Here is a 16,373-nt window from a genome sequence, read left to right as displayed (position 1 = left end):
GTTCAGCTTGAGATGCTACCTTGACCTGCAAGTGAAGATAACCAGGATTCTGGGAAGGACATTCATGTTCTTAAGCCACCAATTTAGAGGTGAAAGAAGAGATTACAGGATGAATCAAAGGAGACAGCATTGTGAAGAAAGAGAAGAGAACCTGTGTCTAAGTCCATTTTTGAGTGTCATTAAGTAAAAAGAGTCTAGGGGCACTGGCTCAAGCCTATAATCCCAGCACTTTGGGAGGCCAAGATGGGAGGATTGCTTAAGAGCAGCAGTTTGAGACCACAACAGACAGCAGAGTGGAACCCTGTCTCAGGGAAAAAAAAAAAAAAAAAAAGCCAGGTGTGGTGGCACGTGCCTGTAATCCCAGCTATTTAGGAGGCTGTCCAAGAGGTTGAGGCTGCAGTGAGTTGTGATTCTGCCATTGCACTCCAGCCTGCATGACAGTGAGACTCTGTCTCAAAAAATAAAAATAAAAAGACAGAAAGAAATGAAAGAAGAAGAAAGAAGAATCTCTTTAGAATCTCAAATAACAGCAGTCATAGGGAATTGTGAAAGTTGAAAAGGGAATTAACAGAAGACTACTGTCAATAATATCAAATGCTTCTTGGACATCAAAGATGTTGAAGATTCAGGAATGACTTATAGGGGATCATTGATGATACCTCAAAGAGAGTAGTCTCAGTAAAGGAACAGGAGCAGAAGTAAAATTTCTAGGATTAGGAAGAGTCACAAAGTAGATGCACTGAGGGCTGATCACTTTTTTTGAGAAAGTTGGTGGTGGAATAAAGGAATCAGGTGAACAGGAAAAGTCATTTTAAGGTGTGTTGGGGGTGCTGAGAATATATGCTCAAAATAGAAAAACATTGAAGAAATTGTTTCCAAGTGTACTATTAAATATGGTGGAAAGAAGACACATTGAAAAGCTTTCATTATACTTTTCATTGATATTATAATATTCTTATTCAGAAGCATTCAGTACAAGTAGATTGTTGCAATTTATCAGTGTTCCTAACTTTAAGATTTTATGCAATTGGTCCTAGAGTTAACCATGCCAAATGTATTACGTTAGAAGCATCAAATCAATTTAATTGTCTACCATAAAGTCAAATTCCTCCTTCCACCAGTCATTGAATTGTATATGTGGAGACTTTCCAATCATAACTAGTGGACATGGGATATTATGAAAAGAAGTTAATTAAATCTTTCCTATTTTGAAATGTGGGTGACTATATGCCATTGAATTCAAAGGGACAAGAAAGTAATATTGTTCATATTTTGACTATTATTAATATTTTAAAATGTTCATTCAAGTTACTTGGGAACTCTGAATTGATTAGTATGCCAAGAAAAATATTGTGTGAAGTGAAAATAGAAAAAGAAATTACATGTAAGTTGTTAGACTATGAAAGTAGCATACGTTGGTAGGAATTCAAAGTGAGGCAAAAATATAATGCAACCAAAGAAAAAAAATTTGGACTCATTCTAATATGTTAATGAGACCACACCTAGAACAATGCATTCAATGTGGGATACTGCTAACAAAAATGAACATCTAGGAAACTGGAAATAGTTCAGAGACAAGCAATAAGAATGATTACGGGTTTGTAAAGACTGAACTGCCACAAGATTAAAAGGCCTTATATTTGTTTAACGTGGCTAACATGACTTAAAAGTGAGCATGATATCTGTTTATAAACATCTGAGAGCAGAGTGTAAGCATGGAAGAAGGAGTAGAGTTGCCTAATATGCTACTAAACTGATTCAACTGGAGAGAATTTTCAAGAGAAAATCTAAAAGTAAATATAATGAACTTGTCTCCCAGAAAATGTGCATTTCCTTTCTTTTAGAGGCCCTGCCAAGAATGAGGAAATTTAGCAGGTCCCCTGAAGATTTGATTTCTTCACTTTCACAAACTAGTAGAAACCTTTTTAAGCTTCATCTGTCTGCACAAAATTACTCAGAAAGTGTGTTTATTTATAGATTTTAGAAAACCGGCAGCATAGGACTTGGGCAATCATATTTTATCTTCATTCATTCTTGTAGTCTGTCATCAGTAGAGAGGCAGATTAAAAGACTGTTCAACCTTGTTCATATTAAGGTTGGTCTTTAAAACTTCATACTTCCAAAGCTCAAATGGTTTGGCTTAGAATTTACTAAGAAACAACTGAATTATTGTATTTTTGAAAAATTGTGTATACTTCCAGCTGGAGTTCATAGATATACCAAAAGGTGCTCAAGAGATTTACTTTGGGATTACTTCTATAAGCATCCAGTCCTCTGCATTCTTTTTTGATAAATTTAGTGTCTTATACCATTTTTTTAGCCTAAAATCTGTTCTTACTAAAGTAATGACCTGGTTTTCCCCTTAAGGTTGCTTTTAAATGACATTAAAACAAAAATTATGTTTTGGATTATGAGCTCCTTGAGTGCTGTGTTTGTTTAATTTGACTTACACAAAATCTAATGCCAAAACAGTGCCATGCACATTTGAAAAATAAACAAATAGTAAATGGTAACTGCAGAGGCATCCCATTCCAGAGGAATTGGTTAAGGGAATTGCTAATAAGTGAATCTCATATTTCCACTGATTTACACAATAAAGTATTATATTTTTTATCTCTCCACTGCTCCCAAAACACATCCCTTTTCAGACTGAGTTGAACATGTACGAATATTCTGAGAGCCTGACTCATGTCATGCAGGGCCCGCTGGCGTTTTTGAATCACTTCAAGAATCTGGCAGCAGGTATCTGACTTCAGTTTCCCCCACGTGTCCTTTTAGGCCCTTTGCGTTTCTTCCATTGTTCTACTTTCCTTCTCTTCTTTATTGTCTGTACTGTATTGCACTACTGGGCTAATAGATGCTGGGGAAGGGTAATGAGTAACTGGTACAATATTTCAGGAAAGTGATTTGCTTTTTAATTGTGTACTTACGAATTGTTTGCATTTTACCACAAATAAGATAGTAAGCAAAACAATAAATAATACATGAATTTTAAAAATATGCCTCAACTTCAGAGACTTCAAGTATACTTTAGACAAGAAAAGCAATAATTAAATAAGCACAGAATTTAAAAAGCAATACCTCAAAGTAACTTGGACTCAACAATTTTGTTCCGGTAATGAAAAGGGGAGGCTTGAAAATATCTCTTGGAGACCCTGAGGGACATATGGAATGTAATTCTTTAAACCAATGTTTCTCAAACTGTATGTGAGATAATTTTAGGTGGTACACGAGAAATAACTTTTATTTCTACAATATGGCTTCCTTTGCAAGATCATCTTCTATTCATGGCGGGTTTTATTAGTTTTCCATTTATGGTGACTATAAAAAAGTCCTTTATCAGATAAACTTACTTAATAAAAATAGGTTATTTAAAGATACATATAAGTCAATAATATTATAGGTGATATGGCTATAATTATAAAAGTGATATTCAATGTAAATGCTGGAAATAAGGCTCATTTAAGCAAACAATACATTTTTGCCTTTATAACCCTAAAATTCTGTTTCCTATGTTAACCTTATTTCAAATGTGGACTGAAAATTGACGTTTTATCTGACACCTAGTGGTGTCCATGTTAATATATGTATATTTAAGACAACTATTAGAAGGTAGTAATATAAAGTCAAATAACTAATATATTATTCTGGATTTTAAAAATAATTTCTGTACATGTATTCTTATCTAGATATATAAAAAACCATGCAGGAGCAAAGTGACCTTGAAAGCAAGGTCAGTGGAACTGAAAAATCTGACTTTAGAAGGGTACAAAGAAACATGCTAAGAAAACCCACCCTATATTTATGCTAAAGTATGAATTTTTATTTTATTCAAATTATGCATCTCCCACCTTTATTTATAGGTGAAACTAGCACATAATGTTTTATGCCAAAATGAAATTCAAAATGTTGTTGCCTTTTTGGACAGTATTAAATTAATCATTGTACTTAATCCTTACATGATATTTGCTATAGCCACAGAACATTCTTAGACACTATGGTTCACAAAACATTTAAATTGTACATTTGGCTTGTAACATATTACACATTAAAAAGAATTACTATTTTTCTGAATACGATTAATACTAATAATAATACCACAGTGACTAAGAATATGGACTTAAATAAAGGCTGGCTTGAAACTCAGGTCTACCAATTAGTAGCAAGCTTCTAAAAATTCTGAGTCCTTAGTTTTCTCACATGTGAAATGGAGAAAATAAACTTACAAAATTAATTAAATCTGTCCATTGATATTTTTCTCTCCAGTGTATATTAACTGGCGTTCCTCGTTAGGCCAGACTGTGCTCTCAACCATGCTCCAAATCCCCTTTGTGCCAACCCCACTGCCAGAACCCTTTCTACCTTGAGAACCAGAAAAGGAAACATTATGCCTGGCAATGCCTACACCCTCCAAAATAAATCTGCAGGAAAGAACACCCAGTAAGTGATGAGAGCAGCAACGACTGCCTTTATTATTCTAAATTTACAACACCACCTTTTCTAGAGCCTCTTAAGCATTGTAGATAATTCCCCACTCATTAAAAAATAAATTGTAACCATAAGTATTCAGTGTTGATACTGCTTTTGAATTGGACCGTGCTCATGTCAGTTGCAGAAGACCAACCTAAAGTAGAGGATGAAATCTTTTTTCTGAACTTTTTTTCAGAACGTAACTTAGTGAATATATTAAAACTAAACTTCCTTTGAATGGGAATAATTTCTATGAATTAATCTATAATCTCTTAGACCACACCTAAAGTGATGTAGACGTTGTTGTATCATAGGCTTTGTAATTAGAGACCACTGGATTTGTCTTTGGAAAAGTCACTCATGATTCTTTGGGCTTTGGTTTCCTCATCTTTTATACCGGCTTAATAATGACCACGGTAGAGTTGCCATGGAAATTAAATGAACTCATGCACCATAAGTGACCAATACAATGACTGACACTCAGTGATTTATCAATAAATTAAAACATTTATTATCAATATGACAAAGAAGGTGACGCTAAAATAGACAATAGGTTTTTGGAAGAAGTGATTAAATGGATGCGAAATTTATGGATTATTTATTCCGTGCTACCACTGCTGTGTCCCCTGGTTGTGGTATACACACGTGTGCATATAGAATCGTAAATCCTATGTGGGCGCGTAATGCATGCGCAGAAGGCTTAGGCACGAAATGTCATTTCAGCAATGTGCCTAGGGAAGCTCTGACGCCGCCTTGGAAGTAAGTCGTTGCTGCTTGACCTTTGGGTGTCTGGGAGGGATGCCTATACCTGCACCCAGCACTGGAAGGGGCCCAGGCCCTTCCCAGCACAGCCTATCCCCAGACTGCTTAGTCCTTCATAACATATATCTCCACGGAAAAGGGTATTTCCTCCCGTCAGAAAAAGCGCCCCAGTCTGGTCTGGGTTGGTTTTTATTTCACGTTGTTGCAAGTAGGCGAAGTCCCTTCTGTCTCCTCCCTTGGGGTAAGTGGAATGGAGTCCGGCAGGGGGCCCGCAGTGGCCTGCACAGGGGAACTGGGTAGCAAGAGAGTTCCAGGCAATTCCGGGGGCTGCCACACAGAAGCAGGTGGGGATCGACAGTGGCTCTCTCACCCAGCGAGGAGAGCGCGGTCGCGGTTCCCTCCCCTCAGCCTGGAGACTGCAGCCGCTCGAGTCCGCCCGGGTGGGGGCGGGGTGGGGGCGGCGCGGAGGGCACGGAGATTACGGCGGCGCCACCCGAGACATCCAGGGCCCCGAGGCCCTGGGCGGTCCCCACGCGAGATCGCAAACCATGACAATAGGCAGTCACCCGAGGTCGAATAAAAACGGAGTGGGTCCCCCGCTCACCGCCGTCCCCCGCGTCCCTGGCGGCCTGCCCCGAGGCCCCCGGCGGCCTCCAGTGCCCGCAGTAGCCGGCGACGACGTCGCCCCCGCCCCACCTCCGTGCGCAAGTGCGAGGCTGCCCGCAGCGCGGCGCACGCTCCGGCCGCTCCCGGCTTCCGCGCAAAACTTCCATCCTGTCCACGTGAAGTTGTCGCTGCCTTAGAGAGGGGGAAAGAGCTGCGGGAAAAGCTAGGTAGTGACGACTGCGGCGGCTGGGCGCGCTCTCTCTTTTTCTTTTCTTCTCCTTTCCCCCCTGTCGCAGTCCGGAGTTTTGGCTCCTCTCCTTTCCTCCTCCCCCTCGGAGCCGGCTTCTCCCCCCGCCCCGCTTCTCCCCTGCTTGTGTACGCTATTTGTTGTGGGGCGGCCGAAGGGGATGTCCTGTTTTCACCAGAGGCACAGCGCGAAGGGGAAACTTCGACACTGGAAGGAACGAGAATAAATACTTAATTACGGACGCACGGAACCGCGGCTGGGACAGATACTTCGGGAACCCGAGGCGGACCGGGCGACGAGGTGAGTGTCCCCTTCTTCAAACTCCCGCCCCAGGGCTCCCGGGGGTCCTGAGTTTGGAGAACCCCCAAACTTTCCGGGAAAGTGCGCGAGGTTCTGCCGGGGACGCCGAGCGATGGGGACTGAGGACGCGCAGCTGGACGGTGCGTGGGCGCCTGCGTCCCCGGGGGGCACTTGGAGGCCGGGTGCCCCACGCCTAAGGGCCCGGGCCCCTCGGACCGCAGCGGTGCTTTCTGCCCTGGAAGACGTCCCCACGTCCCAAGGGTCCCTTCCGAGCCTGCCTGTCCCTTCCGGGGTCGGCGCGGAGCCTGCGCGTAACGGCGTTCATCCAGCAGTCCAGCGCGCGGCTTCTACCTGCACCCCGCCTCCACCTGGCAGAGGCGCGCGCATCGGGGTCTCCCCCACATCTTTCTTATGACGTGTATTACTTTCTGATGACCCCCTAGATGGTCCAGGCGCGAGGATGCTGACCTAGAGTCCTTCGGAGGATCACAGGCGCCTGGGCTTTCCCGGTGCCGGGTGCGTGTGTACTTTAAAGGCTCGCGTTCTAATCTCCAGGCACTGTGATCGGGCTTTTCAACTGCGGCGATCCCACTTTAATAGTTTTTATGTGGCGTGGACTGAATGTCTCCTGCAGTTTGCCAGGGTCGGTGAAATTAGAAGCGCCTTGTCAGAGCAGTCGCGTTCATTGGCTCGAGTAGCGGGTGCCATGGAAGGCTTATAACTTCTCCAAAGGAAGGGACCTGGCTGAGGAGAGCAGGTTTTTCTCCCCTTCCAAGCCTGCTGGGTCTGGGGAGGCTTTGGGACTTGAAATGATTCGGATTTTTAGCGTGTTGAAGCGGAGTTTGGAAGTAGACGTGTGTGTGCTTGTTTTATTCTGCGCCGCACAGCAACCCGAACTTTCGTTTGGTAGCACTTGAAAGAGTTTTCTCCCTTTGTCTGCGAGATTCTGGACAGTTCGGAGCGATTAGGGAATTTGCGGACCGAGTCGGGTGGCAGAGCTGGGGCGAAAGCGGAGAGCGCAATTTAATTTTTGTCATCTCTTCCCTGCTTGGGGGCACAGTGTCTCCCTTCACCACCACCCCTCTTTCTCCTTCCTATGAAGACAACGGGTTTGCGCCTGGGGTGAGAGTGTGTGCGGGAGGGTGGTGTGGAAACTGTCCTCTCTCACCGCGTCCCCTGCGCTTTCCCCGCCATCCCGAGCGGGCCTAGAGAGTCATTCATGAATCTTAACCTGAGGGCAGGGGAGGAAGGTGCAGGTCCCTTTGCCCTTTCTGCCAAGGTGCAGAATAGCGCCCGGGCGTGTGTTTTGGTTCCAGAGCAGTTCCACGTGGAGCAACTCCGTGTGCGTGTGTGTTGTGTACTTGATCTGTGAGGAGGTAACAGGAGTCTGGTGTTCAAACCCAGTGGGCCGTTGGCCATTAGTTTGCTTTCCTGGCTGTCATTACAGACACTTCCAAAATCTGATACCTAAGAGAACCAACAGGTTAGGTTTCACATTAAGAGCTCATACTTAACAGTTTTCTTTCTCCCTTACCCCTTTTGGCTTGGCACCCTGGGATCAACGTAATTGTTGGAGCGAAATACATCTCCTGGAATATGGCATTTTGTTCCTCTTCTCATCTGCAGCCACTTTGTGAACCCTCGGGTGTTTGTCAGTTTCAGTGCGGGCTCCTGCGGGATTTAGGTGGGAGTCTTAGGAGCGTTTAACAACCGCGGGCTCCCCATCAACAGCTTCTGAAGTTTCACTTACACGTAGGTGACTGACAGGATTGAAAGTTGACGATGGTTTTTTTGTTTGTTTGTTGTGTTGTTTTTGTTTTGAAAACCTTAGGGAAAGGATTGCACTTGAATTCCTTTCCCGGGTACAGTTTGGTTTCAAGTAGAATGAGTGCCTCTTTTTTTTTTTTTTTTTTTTTGGTCTTTTAAAATGTTATTGGCAAGCTTAAACCTGAAGAACCAAAAACTAGAGGGGGCAGGGAGAGAATCCCCCCCAAAAATATTTGATACGTCATATGGAGCGTTTTAGGAGACTGCATTCAAAGACGTTTGTGTATTTTTAAAAATAGCATTATCCCAAGAAACAAAAAGCAATAGTAACAAGAGACGAACTGTTTTGTGTCGAGCAAGACTGCCAGAATCTGATTTTTATGGCAACAATATCGAAAGCAGATATAACTACACCCACATTTATTGTTATAAACCGTAAAAATAGTTTGTTCCACCTGATTAAAAGTTGTAAGTCATTCAAAGTTAAACCAGTATTTAGAAATGACTGTACAAGAATGTTAAAACCTTTGACAGCTACAGTTTTGAAAGCAACATAATTAGATTTGTTGAAAACGGCTCCTTTCTTTGATTATTAGGGATATGTACTTGTCTTTCATAAGAAGTAAAGGTCTAAAATCAATATGGTTTTCAAAACTGTGTTTTTCTTTGTAAATTTCCTGAAAATAGTATGTTTCAATATTTAAAGATCATTGTAACTACAGGTTGGTTCACAATTATAGCTAAAATAAGATTTATTCAGTTATTTTCTTTTTATTAGTATTTATTGAATATTTGAAATTGAATTTCTCATTTCCAAAATAAAACGTTTCACATATATGTATGTATTCACAATTAACCTTTCTTTTAAGTAGTATGTTTAAGTTTTAAAATTTTAAAAATCTTAAGATTTGTATAAAAAGGAGTGATTGTATAAAAAGGAATAATCATTATTATTAATTGTTAAGAAAAATAGATGCTGAATTTCAGAGGGTTTCTGGAAGCTGGAGAAAAAAATTGTCTGCATAGAAGTTTCTTTTTTGAGGGGTGACTTTCAGATGAGTTATTGTCATTTTGCTATATATTTTTTTTCTTTTGATAAGCCTCTTTGGGTTAAAAAAAAAAAAAGAAAAACAAGTTCTCCATTTCTAAGAGTTTCCTTTTTATTTATGTTGTACTTTGGGGTGTAAATAAATTTTACATAGCCACGGGAAATAGAGTATCCAATTTCATGTTTTCAATCTCTGTTGCAAGCTCTAAATGACTGATGTTGTGTCTAAAAATATATTTATATGGCTTGATATTTCATTTTTAAATTTTATGCATTGGAGTTAGATTATTTAGAATATTTAGAAAGGTAGAATATAACCATGACAATTGTTATAAAAAGTTAGAATGTTAGGAAGTTCACATTCTGACTTTCAAATAATCAAACTTATTTTGCCCCACAAAACCTCACAGGTTTTATACAGATTTCGAAAAGAGGGGAGATAATCTTTTTCAATACTTAGTTAAGTGTTAAGTAATTTAAGAATGCGAGTATTTATGGTGCTTTCTCATTATCATTTTTTTCTATTAGGTAAATGCAAGAACACTGGACATTCAGTAAAAACAGGCCCCTGTTTATAAGGAGTTTATTCACCATAGTTCTGTATTGCAGCTGCTGATCATATTTCATGGAGCTGTTAAAGCACTTAAAACCTAAAATTAGGTACTGTCTGGTTGTAAATATTTCAGATCACTCATTTAAGAAATAAATAGAAAAGCGTGCTGTCAAAAGTAGGAAACGTTTTGAATCCTCTCATTGAAGAGCTGAACAAACCTCTATCAAAACACCTTCTTCTTTTTTTCAGTGAGAATATAATCTTGACAGTTTCTTTTTCCAAATGGATATTATTCTTACATGAACTAAATGCTAAACTCTTATAATGTGTCTCCCTGTAGAGTATCTTAAACTAATTATATTCAGAAATACAGTTGGGGGATTTTATTACAATGGTTACTAGGTGAAGGAAATCAACACCGGGGGAATGGGGTGGCACTGCAGTGTACCTGCTTCTCTCATGAATTTTTCCTGCTAAACTAAGAAATGACATGCTGTTTCAGGCATTTGCTTTGGAGATGGTTGAGATGCAATATGTGTAATACTGCATCTTATAGTTAGATGTGTTTTAATGAAGGGGACACTGCATATTCATTAAAATAATTTTTGGAGCCAAACTTGGCGTCATTTAGCTTGAACTTAAGTGGAAGAAAATGAGCAAGAGTTACACATTCAAAAGAAGTACAGGCAACTTTGATTGCTTTTAAGAGGTTTGAAGACTTTGTAAACATTACTGTCACTCAGTATTGCTTGTGGAGCTGTTCATTAATATACGCCTTGGTGATACGTCATTTTACGCTTGAAGTTTGTCATTCTTCGTGTTTCTCCATCCGTGTTTTTATTAGTAAAGAGATACTGAACATGAGCACCACTATTCTTACTCCCTTAACCCCTTTCACACCTCCAGAAAAAGAGATGAAGCTGATTAATTTAAAATAGAAACCATTTTGTGTTATCAAAACCACATTTATATAGTGATTTGAGACAGTTTCAGAGAGTGCACCTCTGAGTCTCACTGTAACCTTTTTTTGTCATTGAAAGGTGCTAATTGATCTTAGGGCACTGACACAATAGTATAGTTTGATATTTGAAACCTTTCAGAGTTGGTCTGGCCCTTTTCTTACCCTGAGATTTCAGTGCATGAATGATGAAGAAAGACACCATTCTAAAATACCAGAAATTCTCATTTTTTTCCCAATATGAAGTGTTTTAATACAGCATGTTCATATTTGTAAAGCTTTTATTTATATACAGTAAGTAATTTTATTTTAATGTACTTTTGGACTGTAGCAGAAAGACCTGTATGTTCTATCGTGTTAGAATTTTTTAGTTTTTTTTTTTTTTTTTCCTGCATGGGTAGTTTATTTAGGTTATGATTTTTAGGCAAAGTCTGATTCCTATTATCGCATGAATATTTTCAAAGTGAAATTGCTTTAAACCAATGTGGAATAGCTTTCATATCACCAAGGCATATATTAATGTAGGTATCAAATATGAGAACATATTTTCTTCTGTATATTTATATCCTAAAGTGTATTTTTAAATAAAAGTGGTCACTTTAGTCTTTAGATAATTGCAATTTGGCTGTCATTGTTACTATAATATTAATCCCTCTCACCATCATAACATCATAGCTAGCATTGACTAAGGAATTTCATGCAAAACACTGTTTTAAGCATTTATATGGATTAGCTAATTTTAATCTTTTTAACTATGCCGTAAATTAGGTACTTTTGTTATTCCCATTTTACAGATAGGGAAGCTGAGACCCAGTCATGCAGCACAGTGGAGCCAGGGTCCTAACTCCCCAGTGTGAAGCCAGCACCCTTATCCTTAAGCGTGTGCTGGACACTTGCTTCCATCAGTCATATACCACCATTTTTAGGTGGTACCTGAAATTTTGTTTTAATAATACTTGTATAGTTATGTAAGGATAACTGAATATTAGAAAAATTTGTTAAATTTTGTATTAGACCTGTAATTTCATGGGCTATATTGTTTGAGACCAGACCAAAAAAAGTATTGAAGTCAAAGAAAAAAAATTAATATCTGAAGAAACATATTAAGTAACAGTGAACAAGAATATGACCTAAATAACCACAGTCATGAAGGCTGGACAGCAAATGACTGAATTTGGAGAAATGCTATATTTTGTAGTGTTTCCCAATTATCAAGAATTTATGACCAGATCTTTTAAATATTTAACTCACATGTAGAATTTTCCTTTGCTTTTCAAGCCTTGTCCAAATTGGTTAAATGTTATCAACTTTGTATTTTCTTTGTTTGTGTATTTTGTTGTTTTAATGCTGGTTTTGAATCTCAAATCCGCACATTTATGTTGAACCAACTAATAAGGCTTGAAGAATTAAAGAGTGCATGATGGACTTCTGGAGGCAGGTTTAAATTATAATAGAGACACCCATATTTTGGAAATACATTCAATTTATCTGGTTATCGCATGTGTAAGGTTTTCTCTAGGTAAACACTTTTGTTTTGCTGTTAATAACCTGTTTTACAATTTTATAGTATTTTTCCACTGAAGCAGTGGTGCTCTATTTTTTTTATTTACTTATATACTCAGCCACAGATCCTTTCATTTACGTGGAAACTGACGATATGCCCAGTAGAGAAATGTGCCACTGCTCTGGGTGAAGCAGGATGTAGGTGGCCTGAGAATGACTCACCAACAGTACCCTCTCACCGTGGCCGCCTCTGGAATTCTCTCTAAGTGTCTTCAATGTATGGAAACTGCTGCAAAAAAATTTGAGTCTTCTGACAAAAGGGGTTAATTCAGAGTACCTCCTCTAACATGTTCATGTGGCGTCACTAAAAATCAGACTGTCAGATACCGTAAAACATCTCCCAGTGTGATATATCGCAGAAAGATGTGTCTACTCTCACTTGTATAACTTGAGTATCCTTATTAACCAATCTTCAACTTCGCTTTAGCGCTGAGAAAATTAAAACTGATCAAAATGTTCTCTACGTGTAGTTCCAGGTCTGAATGAGGCACAAAGGGCTTGTATCTGCAAAGGTTGACTTTATTAATTAGAACATCTTTCCTCCTCTAAAGACTTTAAGAAGAAACGCCAGCAGTGGCCTAACTTGACATGATTTTAGATTTTCACGTAAATTATTGCTACTGTTTCTGTTGTCCTTTCCCCCTTTCTTTTTAAAATGAAAGGGACATTTCTTGTGAAAGACTACAATTAAATCATAAAAATTTACATTCATGTGCCATTAAGTTTAATTCTACTCACAAAAGCAATAGCACAGAGTTTGAAATTCTATCCCTAATCAAGTAGGTGTACCACATACCGGGAGGGCTCATTATCCACAAGGTCATATATACAATTCACAGACCTCTGCGTATACCCAACGGAGTGATCTATTCATTATATTTCACCTCTGACTTTGAACTCCCTAATGTTAAAAGATTTGAAAAGAACCGAATGTTCTGATTAAGAGATTGAATATTTCTAACTTAATGTTTTCAGTATGTTGAAAGTGATGATGACTTGGGGTAATCAACAGATCTCTACATTACCTAATTCTTTTCACTTATATGCAAATATATATTCATGTATGGTTATGACTCAAGTCATTCTCGCCAAATTTAATCATGTAGTGGGTGAATCACATTCAGATTTCCTTTTGCAGGTTTCCCAGTAATCTCAAACAATGCTTCTAGTAGGTAACTTAAGCATGCAAGCCTCAATAAACCTGTCAAGAACTGCAATTCTACTGTTTTTTTTTTTTTTTTTTTTGCATTAACTTTAGTTGATAAGATGATGCTACTGTTATTTTTCTTAGTTGACCCGTGAAGAATTTTAATTTAGGTCTAGTTTTTTTCCTTTAATTGTTGACTTTAGTTTTTAAAGGTTTCATTTATGAAAATGGTTAGCAAAGTTGTGGGTATTTGGTAAATGCTTGTTAAATGCTTTTTCATTATCAGTGTTGCTGAAGACTTGCAAATTAGAGTGGGATGGATAGAGTTCTTTTCTACTCTGCATAGCTTTGAAGACTTTGGCGCTTTCATTGTATTCTTATAGTTTTACATACCATTCCTAGGAATATTTAGAGAGATAATTGTTGTAACCAAGGTCACAGGTTTAATCCTCAGGTATTCAAATTAGCTTTAGGTGGACAGTTGTCCTATACATGCTTGTTCATATTAATGTCTTTGTCTTAACAAGTATAGTTATCATATCTTCATTACTCTCCTGGGGGCCCATTCTGGACTGTGTTGGAGCTGTCTCTGACACTCTCTCCCATCCCTAAGATATTCAACCACATTTGTTCATGATTTTTATTAGGTCCCTCCTGGACTTAAAATTCCCTAAAAAATTTGCCTGCTGCCTATAGGGCAAATTCCAAAATTCTGTGCAGGGAAGATAACCCTTCATACTGAGAACCTTGCTCAAGTTGCTCTTCTCATCTCTTACTCCCCGCTCACAACTCTCTTCTCCAGCTGTATGGAAAACTGCAGTTCTCAACTATACCTTGGACATTTCCACTTCATTTCTTTGTGTGTGGAATGATTTTAAACATTACCCCTCTCCCCCTGCAAATATCTTTTTCTGCTGCTTTTTCAAGACTTAAGGCGCAAAATGTTACCTCCTCTGATAAGTTCCTTTGACCTCCAGAGTCTGAGTTGGACGTTTCTTTCTCTTTACTCCCAAAGCATCCGGCTTCTACATTTAACGTAGCCCTTGCCACATTGAAATGTAATAGGTTACATTAGTCTAAATCCTGCTTTAAGCTAATAATTTACTGGAAGGATTAGCTGTATTTGTCATTTCTGTATCGCTAATGCACAGTGCACTGCTGGACATATAGTCAGTAGGTAGTTGTTATATTCCCATTGAATGAATGAGTAAAGGGACTGGGAATGAGAGCAGAGATTGTGACACTGAACATCCCCCACTTGAGACTGGAAACAGTGAGAAGGGCAGTGACCATTACAAGGTGAGACTACCTCAAGAACAACCTCAGGGGTTTTTGGTATAAACCCAGTAGAATTGCAGCTGTGAATCCAGACCTAGGTTATATATATGTATATGTGAATGTAGAAGTGTGTTTATTTCTTACCACTGGGAAGTCAGTGATCTGGTGGATAAGCCAAGGATCCTGAAAATCTCTGGTAATTTCATAGTACTTGAAATCTGAGGGACTCAGTTCTTCTTATAGCACAGCGACTAAGTAGAAAGAATATGGGGGCTGGGCTCAGTGGCTTACACTTGTAATCCCAGCACTTGGGGGGCCGAGGCGGACAGATCATTTGAAGTCAGGAGTTTGAGACCAACCTGACCAACATGGCAAAACCACATCTCTACTAAAAATACAAAAATTAGTTGGGTATGGTGGTGGGCGTCTGTAATCCCGACTGCTCAAGAGGCTGAGGCAGGAGAAGCACTTGAACCCGGGAGGCAGAGGTTGCAGTGAGCCAAGATCACACCACTCCAGCGTGGATGACAGAGTGAGACTCCATTTCAAAAAAAAAAAAAAAAAAAGAATATGGAGCCAGGCCACTTGGGTTCAGACCTCAGCTCTGACGTTGAAGAGTTTGTAACATCAAGCACATTACTGAAATGGATTTTGCTTCAGTTTCTCATGTGTAACAGAACGTGCCTCACAGGTTCTGATGAGAATTCAATGAGTAAATATATGTAAATATATTTAGAGTAGTGCTTGATATGAGCATCAGTTATTATTACTATGATTGAGTATCTTTCATTAGATTACCCCCAAATGTTCCAGAGGTATTTAGAGCCGAAGGTCTTTTTTGGGGGGCTATGGATTGGTGAGCATAAGTGGAGTGTCCAACAGTCCAAGTATAAATTAGATACTGTGGGTCCTTGGCAAATCCGAGGTTGTATTTGGAGCCTTAAGAGAAGACACTATAGGTGCTCAACGGTTGGCATTGACCATTTACATTGTGCAGTAGTATTTCTTTTATTAAATATTTCCACAGACAGTAATCCAGATTTCTTTAGAGCTTTAATCTGTGTGGTTCCTCAACTACTTTAAGCAATTTTAAGCACATTGTATAATGGTGGTACTTTATAGCCAATATTTAAGTTTCCTCAGTTGCTTTTTTTTAGCCTGAAGGTACAATTATGAGAATTTGTATAGTTTTCAGTAGTGGGCTTGGTGAACTCAATGTAAACTTTTTAAAAGGTAACTTTACATATTGTTATGATTCTTACCTTGGAGAGACAGTAGGAGGTTATTAGTACCTCTACTTATAGAGTTTATCACTGGGTCCTTGGATTCAGATATAATGGTTATGTGGCAGGATGGGGCTGAAGGAAAAAGGAAAGTTAAAGTATTAATTGTCAAGGTCTCATTTTTACATCTTATCTGGAACTGCTACCAGGTGTATCTCTATATTTTTTTAAATGATAATATTGATGTTGTACTTGAATTCTTCAGTATATTTAAATAAGAGTTTTTCAAGCAGTGGTTATTGACATTTTGAGCTGGATAATTTATTCAGGGGATACTGTCATGTGTCTGGTTGGATGCTTAGTGGTGTCACTGGATGCCAGGAACCCTCCCTCCCCTGGGTAATGATGGTGTCTCCAGACACTGTTAGGTGTTCTCTGGAAACAAAATTGC

At 39.2% G+C, this 16,373-nt stretch overlaps 1 protein-coding gene across 6 annotated transcripts in view; it reads left to right on the top strand.

Moving 5' to 3' along the window:
* Window positions 1–5,236: 5,236 nt before the first annotated feature.
* Window positions 5,237–16,373, top strand: part of EYA4 (EYA transcriptional coactivator and phosphatase 4) — a 298,595-nt gene continuing 287,458 nt past the window's right edge. For 5 of the 6 annotated variants that reach the window (XM_011968908.1, XM_011968906.1, XM_011968907.1 and 2 more), the window contains exon 1: window positions 5,987–6,385. The gene's annotated coding sequence lies outside the window, so the exon portion shown is untranslated. Of the gene's footprint in view, window positions 5,474–5,986; window positions 6,386–16,373 lie in introns of those variants that run through there. The other variant, XM_011968909.1, reaches the window with a different exon arrangement.

Source organism: Mandrillus leucophaeus, unplaced genomic scaffold (assembly GCF_000951045.1).
Source record: "Mandrillus leucophaeus isolate KB7577 unplaced genomic scaffold, Mleu.le_1.0 Scaffold864, whole genome shotgun sequence".
NCBI classification, from domain to species: domain Eukaryota; kingdom Metazoa; phylum Chordata; class Mammalia; order Primates; family Cercopithecidae; genus Mandrillus; species Mandrillus leucophaeus.
Note: the sequence above shows the minus strand (reverse complement) of the source record. Positions and strands in the feature narration are given on the sequence as shown.